General features: G+C 47.6%; 1 pseudogene; it reads left to right on the forward strand.

Moving 5' to 3' along the window:
- Positions 1–8,894, forward strand: part of LOC128579181 (G-protein coupled receptor 143-like) — a 33,304-nt pseudogene extending 24,410 nt beyond the window's left edge.
- The last annotated feature ends 419 nt before the right edge of the window (positions 8,895–9,313 follow it).

The following is a 9,313-nucleotide window of genomic DNA, read 5'->3' on the forward strand; positions in this document are numbered from 1 at the left end:
CCTGAGTACCTGAGACTGAAGTCACCTGCCACAATGCCTGCCTTGTTTTTCTGTTTTTATAGAGATAGGATCTTGCTTTTGCTCAGGTTGGTCTCAAACTCCTGAGCTCAAACAAGCCTCCTGAGTTGGCCTTCCAGAGTGTGGGTTGCAGGTGTGAGCCTCAGCACCTGGGCTAGATTTTCTTGATATGGTGCCATCAAATAATAAAAAAAAGAGAAAAAACCAAGATGCTCAAGTTGATAGAAGATTATAACTGTCACCTTAGTTTTTGATTTCATAGTTTTGTGTTGACTAAAGCATCCTTGAAATTCTGATTGATGGGGCGGTGCCTGTGGCTCAGTGAGTAGGGCGCTGGCCCCATATACCGAGGGTGGTGGGTTCAAACCCAGCCCCGGCCAAACTGCAACAAAAAAATAGCTGGGCATTGCGACAGCCACCTATAGTCCCAGCTGCTTGGGAGGCTGAGGCAAGAGAATCACATAAGCCCAAGAGCTGGAAGTTGCTGTGAGCTGTGTGACGCCATGGCACTCTACCGAGGGCAGTAAAATGAGACTCTGTCTCTACAAAAAAAAAAAGAAAGAAAGAAATTCTGATTGACGACAACATTGATTTTTTTTATTTTTTACAAATTTCAATTATGAAATAAATTCTCACTAATATACTGCTCTGTTTGTCTTAGGGTTCCTTGTAAGGTTTTATTTTAGTAAAAAAAACTTTGGGTTAGGAAAAATGTTTGTTTTTATTTATTTATTTATTTTATTTTGAGACAGAGTCTTACCCTGAGTAGAGTACCTTGGCGCCAGGCATAGCCCACAGCAACCTCAGTCTTAGGTTCAAGCTATTGTCTTGCCTCAGTTTTTTCGATTTTTTTTTTTTTTTTTTTCGGTAGAGTGCCATGGCGTCACACAGCTCACAGCAACCTCCAACTCCTGGGCTTAGGTGATTCTTTTGCCTCAGTCTCTTGAGTAGCTGGGACAACAGGTAACCGCCACATCGCCTGGCTATTTTTATGTTGCAATTTGGCCGGGGCCAGGTTTGAGGCCACCACCCTTGGTATATGGGGCCAGCGCCCTGCTCACTGGCCACAGGCACTGCCCAGTTTTATTTATTTTTATTTATTTATTTTATTTTTTTGAGACCGAGACTCAAGCTGTTGCCCTGGATAGAGTACTGTGATGTCATAGCTCACAGCAACCTCCAACTCGGGTTCCAGTGATCCCCTTGCCTCACTTTTTCTATTTTTAGAAGAGACAGGATCTCTGTTTTTGTTCAGGCTGGTCTCGAATTCGTGAGCTCAGGCAGTCTGCCCGCCTCAGCCTCCCAGAGTGAGCCACCGTGCCCTGCCAGGAAAAAAGTTTGAAAATCACCACTCTGACATCCATGGAGTTTTTTTGTTGTTGTTGTTGTTTTCCTTTTAATTAATTTATTATTATTATTATCATTTGCAGTTTGGGGCCAGGTTTGAACCTACCACCTCCAGTATATGGGGCTGGCGCCGCCCACATCCTTGGAGTTTTAACTGAGCTGACAATTTGTAATGAACAAGCAAATTGGTCCTTAATGGGTGATGTCTGACAGCTGTTAACTTTATGGTGGCCCATTGGATGTCTAGGAAGGAGGGAGAGGAAATCTGAGAGGATGTTTAGACCCTCCAGGGACATCAGTGCTGCTTTCCTGTCCTCAGCAGGCTGCTGGATTGGGGGGAAGCAGAGCTGGTTCTCTGTTCAGTCTCTGCTCAACTCCCTGTCTCTTCCCTCAGAGCAGGTCCCCAGCTTCAGTATTATGAGCATTCAGGGTGATGGTTCCTTGTCCTGACGGCTGTCCCCAGGATGCTCCCACAAGCTGGCCGGAGCAGCCTCCCCCAGCTGTGGAAACCCAAACTGTTTTCCAGTCATTGGCAAATGTCCTATGGAGGGAGCCACCTCAGCCCCCAGTACAGAAACCGCTGCTTCAGAATAATTCGGCTTTCTGAAAGCTTGGATCTAGAAATGTGATTTTCCCAAGATGTATGAGCTAAATGTATACACACACACACACACACACACGCACACACACACACACCCAAAGACAAAAAGACCTCACAGCCCAAACCACTGTGGTTTGTACCAACATCACATTGAGATGTGAAGTAGGAAAGATGTGTGCAGAAACAGCTCAAAGAGTTTCCTTTTATTTTGTGTTTCTACTGTTCACTTATGTTGAAGGAAGGTTTCTTTTCAGGTGATGAGCTCAGCTGCTTCGGAAGGCCACCAACATACAGTGATGAAAGGAGGAAATGATTCCATGAGACAGTCCTGTCTGGTAGTAATTGAGAGCCAGTGTTTTCTTTTTAATTTTATTTTTTATTGTTAAATCATAGCTGTGTACATTAGTGCAATCAAGGGGTACAGTGTGCTGGTTTCATATACAATCTGAAATATTCTCATCAAACTATTGAGAGCCAGTGTTTTAAAGGGGCTGAGCTGGTCTTTGACAGTCAAATAAAAGGCTAGAAATAACAATAAAAGCCCTCCAGATCCTCACCCTCCTCCCCACCCCAACTCCCACAGAGGAGCAACCCAGTCAGCACCCCCCCAGTCCACTCTCTCCTCCACAGGTTTCTGCTCTGCTGAGGTTTAAAAGCAAATAAAGATCCAGTAGAAAAATAGGGCAGCCAATCCTAGAGGCTGCAGTGGATAGTGGCTCCCATCCTCTTTGGGAAGCCCCGCCTACCTACTGCATGCACTGGGCAAGGGTTCACATTGTGTGACAGCTCACGGCAGTGTTGTTGTCAGGTAGGGCAAGAGTTTGCCTGTGAAAACTGGACTCCATTTAGTTAGTCAGTTTTTGCTCTAGAAAATGAGAGAAGGAAATGTCTTAAATGTCTGTGAGTATGGCCAGTGACATAGCTAACTGGCCACACTGGCCCTTGCCCGGGGTGTTTTCCTTCCTTACGGGAGGTCAGAGAGCTGCAGACAGCCACCAGTTAGCAGCCCAGCCCTAGTCACATGCTGCTTGCTCGTCTTTCCTTTGCGTTTTAAAAAAGTTGACGTAAAATTCACATACCAGGCTTAGCGCCCATAGCACAGTGGTTACGGTGCCAGCCACATCCACCAAGGGTGGCTGGTTCGAACCAGGCCCAGCCAGCTAACCAACTGCAACAAAAAAATAGCTGGGCATTGTGGCAGGTGCCTGTAGTCCCAGCTACTTGGGAGGCTAAGGCAAGAGAATCACTTAAATCCAAGAGCTTAAGGTTGCTGAGAGCTGTATGCTGTGGTCCTCTACCGAGGGTGACATTGTGAGACTCTGTCTCGAAGAAAAAAAAAATTCACATACCATAAAATTGACCCTTATAAAGTGGGTGCTTCAGAGGTTTTTTTTTTTTCTTTTTTGCTGTTCTTTTTTGGCCGGGCCTGGGTTTGAACCCGCCACTTCCAGCATATGGGGCCGGCGCCCTGCTCCCTTGAGCCACAGGCACCACCCTACTTCAGCCCTGGTTTTTAGTGTGTTTGCTGCTGTGTCCATCCAGAACACCGCTGAACCCCTCTGCTTCTCCCCGCTCCCTGCAGCCATGAATCTGCATTCTGTCTCTGTAGATTTGCTTTTCCTGGGCTTTTCACGTACGTGGCATTGTATAACATTTGTCCTTTTGTATCTGGCTTCTTTTATTTAGGATCAAGATCCACCCATGTTGTAGCATGATCAGAATGTTGTCCTTTTTATGGCTGAATACCGTTCGGTCGTACAGATGGACACTCTGTTCCTTTAATAACTACTGGTGACTGCCCCAAACCCCAGAAGGCTATGAGGCATGTGGGTGCTGGAGATTGTGAACCTTGCCTGAAAGGATTGCATAGTCTGTTGGAGAATTTTTTTTTTTTAAACATTCTAAAAATTAAAAAAAAAAGAAGAAACATTTTATTTATTTATTTATTTTTGGCCAGGGCTGGGTTTGAACCCGCCACCTCCGGCATATGGGACCGGCACCCTACTCCTTGAGCCACAGGTGCCGCCCAGAAGAAACATTTTAAAAATGGTTCTATCTAGGCCAGGTGCAGTGGCTCATGCCTATAATCCCAGCAGTATGGCACACTGAGGTTGAAGGATGCCTAGAGTTCAGGAGTTGAGACCAGCCTGAGTAACAGGACTCCATCTTTACTAAAAATAGAAAAATTAGCCAGGTGTCATGGCGGGCACCTGTAGTCCCAGCTACTCAGGATGCTGAGGCAGGAGGCTCACTTGAACTCAAGAGTTTGAGGTTGCTGTGAGCTAGGATTTAACAGCACTCTAGCTTGGGCAACAGAGTGAGACTCTATCTCAAAAAAAGAAAAGCATATTCTATTCTAATATAGGATAATCAATGGAAATACCAGTTTAAGAAAATATTGGAGGAAAAAAGCATATAAGAAAAGCCTTTTGAGAAAAACCAAAAAATGTAATTGATATTTCTGAGTATAGAAAGGATTTCTGGGCTTGGTGCCTGTAGCACAGTGGTTATGGTGCCAACCACATACACTGAAGTTGGTGGGTTTGAACCCATCTTGGGCCAGCTAAAAACAACAATGACAACTGCAACAACAATAACAAAATAAATAAATAAAATTTTTTAAAAAAGGGATTTCTGTAAAAATGACAGCTATCAGTTTAGAATGCATAGTGACACATTGTTAGCTAACATCTGTTGGGTCAGACTTTTTAAGGACTGCTTGAAACAGTAAGTTTGCAAAATTAACAAGAAAACATCTCCTGCTAATGTACGAGTATAAAGTGGCCAAGCATGGTGGCTTGAGCCTGTAATCTACTCAGGAGGCTGAGGTGGGAGGATCACTTGAGACCAGAAGCTGGAGGCCGAACTATGATTGTTTCACTGCACTCCTGCCTGAGCAGTACAGTGAGACCCTGTCTCTGCCTCTAAAAAAATTTTTTTAAGTATAAAGTGGAGGTGCTGCTGAGGTGGCAGTTAGGGTCTTAAGTTTATGTCTAATCACCCTTGGAATATCTTGAAATTGTAACAGGCGGTCGTCACCAGTTAGTATGGTAACTCTGCAGGAATTTGCATATATTAATCTAGTAAGAATTAGGGGGACTTTTATTCAGAAATTAAATCATTTAACTCTTTTGCTGCCCAGGACATTTTAGCACAGTTTACGAAGATTTCCACATCGGACTTTCAGCTGTCATCACTGTACTGTCTGGGGACAATTTTAGGATTCCTTTGAAATCTTCCCTGGTATTTCTCTGGGGCTACTTGCCTGTCACCTAGGAATTCACTTTTCTTCCCTGTCAGTACTGGGAGAAGCTCTGAATGTCAATCAATTTTTCTTACCAGAACTTTACCAACCTGCAGAAATGTTTCCTAATCTGCCTCCCTCCTGGCCTTGGGCACAGGCTAATTGTGAGTCCCTGGGACTAAATCCTCACCTATCCCTCTCCCTAAACAGAGCTGAATTTGGGTAAGTTAAATGTGCATATGAAGCTATTTCTGTGCATAAAGTTAAAGAAAACCCCCTACCAGAACTTTCTGGTGACTAACCTGATGGTTACCATCTAAGTGGGTACCAGAAAACTTGGGCTCAGGCTAAGCAACGCTTCTCTCTGTGTGAACTGTCCAAACGAAGCTCAGCTTGTTTTGCTTTAGATTTTGCTGCAAAGCCAGGTGGCTCACGCTAAGCCATCTGAATTGTTAACTATCTGATGTGTGGCTGCCACACTAAAGGAATGCTCGCTGAGCATGTGCTAAATGGTCATCCCAAACCAGAGGGAGTATGTGTGTGCCTGGACACAGGAAAGCAGCTCTAACGATATCACAATCTCTCAGGACCACCGTCGCCTTATTGCAGATTGAAAGTTCCTAATGCAGTGTGTGACTCAGCATTCAAGTCTCAGATCTGCTATGGGGCTGTGAGAATCACAAGAACTTGCTTGGGAAGGGGGTCGCCCCGGGCACCAGGACATCCCTGCAGGGACACCCGGTCAGTAGGGAAGGAGTTGGTGTCCCCCAACAGCCCTGATGACTTGTCCTGTCAGGTCCTCAGCACATTCTCTCTGCACTGAGACCTCCAAGACCCCTAGAGAAGCCCAAGGCACTTGGGCTGCTGGGGAGGCTCTGCTGCAGGGGCCCATCTTACCCGGCAGGGCTCAGGCCTTCCTCCCAGCAAGGTTTGTTTCAGGAAGGTCCTGTGTAAATATCTCTTTCATGGTGCCCCAGTGGGAAGATGACGGCACCAGAAACTTTTCAAAGCTACAGGACCCAGGGCACGTCCCAAAGGGTGAGGTCACAGGGGAGTGTCCTCAGTTTAGCCCTTGATCATGAGTTGCTGTGTGACGGCCCACCCTGGAGTCTTGTTGAAAACCACCACATAAATTAGCCGAGTTCCCACGAGTCCCGGATATCCAGATGAGCAGTGGGTGATGCTGTTAGAATCGAGTCTTTGTGATATGTCACCAGCCCCTCCGGCAGGAGCTCAGCACACTTGGCCTGACTCACCCAGACCTGAGATTCTCCCAGACCCGTCTGGATGCAGCTCTGAGAGGGAGACGGGAGCGACTCATGCTGTCCCTGCTGGCCAAAGCATACGTGTGCATCTATGCCCTTTAGTGCACATGTGTTTGTTGGGGGACAGAACAGCCTCACGTGCGTCTTCTCTGTGACATCAGATGTTGCCACCTCTTGTCTGCAGCCTGGGATTCTCGATGTCTTTCCAGGAACACTGTCCTGTTGCCACAGTGTATCACCTCTCTCTTCCACGTCATGGCAGCGCGCTTTTGGCCCCTCAGGTGTCCTCCCACCCTGTATGACTCTCTGGGCTCCCTCTGCCCCATTCACGCCTGACAGCTTTCACAAGCGCTCTCTGTAGCAAGTGCTGCCTCTGGATAGCATCCTGGCCTCAACTGGACCGTCCTTGTCCCCTGGATGTGCTTGGTGAGCGCCTTCCATGTGCCAGGCGCTGAGGCACTAGTGATGTTCTGCTGGCAATTAGACAAGTTCCCTGTCCACTGAGACCGTCTGTCCTAGTGTCAGGGACAGAGAATGAAAAACACAAATAATTGCACACGACTCCGTCTGGCTAGTGACAGGCTGGAAGGATACCAGTGTGGCAGCCAGTGGGAGACTGGTTTTAGAGGGGGCTCCCAGCAGTCTCCCTGAAGATGAGGTGACCCTTGACCTGAGACCAGAATGCAGCATAAGATCTGTGAGGAAATCTACACAAGAACCTTACAGGGAGAGAAAGAGCTGTGCAGGCGGCTGGGCGTGGTGGCTCACGCCTGTTAATCCCAGCAATCTGGGAGGCCGAGGCACGTGGAGTGCCTGAGCTCACAAGTTCAAGACCAGCCTGAGCAAGAGCGAGACCCTGTCTCTAAAATGCCTAGCATTGTGGAGGGCGCCTGCAGTCCCAGCTACTTGGGAAGCTGAGGCAACTGGATCCCTTGAGTCCAGGCGTTTGAAGTTGCTGTGAACTATCATGCCAGGGCACTCTACCCAGGGTGACACAATGAGACTGTCTCAAAAACACCCCCCAAACGCCAAAACCTCATTATTAGAGAAAGCAAACATGACCACAGGAGAATGACAACAAAATCAAAAGGATAGTAGGACTAGCCTCCCATAGTTACTGAAAATTAGCTACTAGTTTGGCCTTGAGCTTCCTGGATGGGTAATAAAGAGAAAACATCATCAGTTGTAAGATTCGTAATCACCTGCAAGAAAACACAGCGCATGGAAGCAAATTCTCTTGACACCCGGGCCTGAGAAAACGTCTGCAGTGAGTCCTGTTGAAGGGATGTGGGGTGACGCTGGGCAGATGTGGACGTACACATGCTGGTATTCAAAAAACAGAGCTTTTGCCACTTTCTTGTCACATCCAGCGTCCCAGTTCACGATCAGAACAAAGAATCTCACTCTGGGGAACCCTGATCAGGCATGTGCTATGGTGTATGTGATTGCAGCTTGAGAGACGGGTGGGCAACCGTGGGGAACAGTTAGGTGTTGGCAGGAGGAGCTCTCTGCACCACGGGGCTGTGGCACCATTCTTGAGAAGACAACATGGAGGTGGCTGGTTTTAGGAGGGCCGTCTGTCTCCTGCTGGTCACATCTGGTGTTGACTGTAGGCAGCCACAGGTCCTCAGTAGTTGAGCTGTCGCCCCCGTGGAAGGTCCCAAGAGCACTTATCCTCTGTTCTAAGCTGCAGCAGGTGTCCCCATGTCAGAAGCCACAGTTTCCTGCACCGTCTGCAGGGCCATCCTACTTCACTTGTCCTAGACACTCCTGTAGGATCAGTGTCATCTTCCAAAATGACTGAATAAAATGTAGATGGAAGGATAATGTAGCTTCCTTCTTCTCCCACAGAAGAGATGGCCGCTGGGACGTTGGCAGGGGCAACACCAGGGAGCGGTTCCATGCCGAGGACGTTCCCTGAAGCTGATGACAAACCTTCGTCACTGTCTTGTCTCTTTTCATCCTCAGGTTCTGACACCAGCACAATTGAAATCCACACTACAAGTGGGCCCCACATCAACAGTGAGGTTGGCTCTGCACCCCAAACCCATGGAGACCTGTGAAGCAACACTGTGGGGTCCAGAGCCATCTTCCTGAGACTCCACCTTCTGTTCTCCAGAGCTGTTTCTCCCCTTGCCCCCCCACCAGGTGTGGGACCCACGCCACACCCCATCCCCAGCCTCGGTCTCGTCACCACACAGGAGCTGCTTCCTCGGGGTCCCTGCAGCTCTGCGAGGGAGAGTGGAGCGTATCACGGGGAAGTGGCCCCCCAGCACACACATGGGCAGGGAAGAATTCCTCACAGGCCACCAGCAGCTTCTCTAGACCCATGGCTGCCAGTAGGAATCTCCCTGGGCCTGGCTGTGGTGTCAGTGCTAGACCTGAATACTTGGGAAAGTTCCTAAATAAAGGAATTGTGACTGAGCTCCGGCCTCACTCCGATTTTGTCCAAACACTTCAAAATTCACAGGTGGTTTCTGGCACATGAATGGGCCCTGTGCTGCGCACAGCAGTGACAATCTAAGCTTGGGACTGACTGTGCTCAGATCGTTGCCTGGGTCTCCATCTTTCCATCACTTCAGATATGTGATGGTATGAAAAGTTCATGGGAAAGTAGGGTTTAAAGACAGAATAAAAAAACGTATAAACTTTACTTTTCAGCACAAGCTCCATCAAGGTTAGGACACTTCTATAAGCAGTGGTATCAGCTATGTGGTCAAAATTGAGGGTCCTGGGAATTTAACCCCATCAATGTAGTCTTTACATAATTAACTGAAGAAAAAAGGGCATCTTTTACAGAATTTTTGAGATCAGGAAACAAAAATAATTCAAAAGGCA

The sequence above is a fragment of the Nycticebus coucang genome, chromosome Y (genome assembly GCF_027406575.1).
Source record: "Nycticebus coucang isolate mNycCou1 chromosome Y, mNycCou1.pri, whole genome shotgun sequence".
Taxonomy (NCBI): Eukaryota; Metazoa; Chordata; class Mammalia; order Primates; family Lorisidae; genus Nycticebus; species Nycticebus coucang.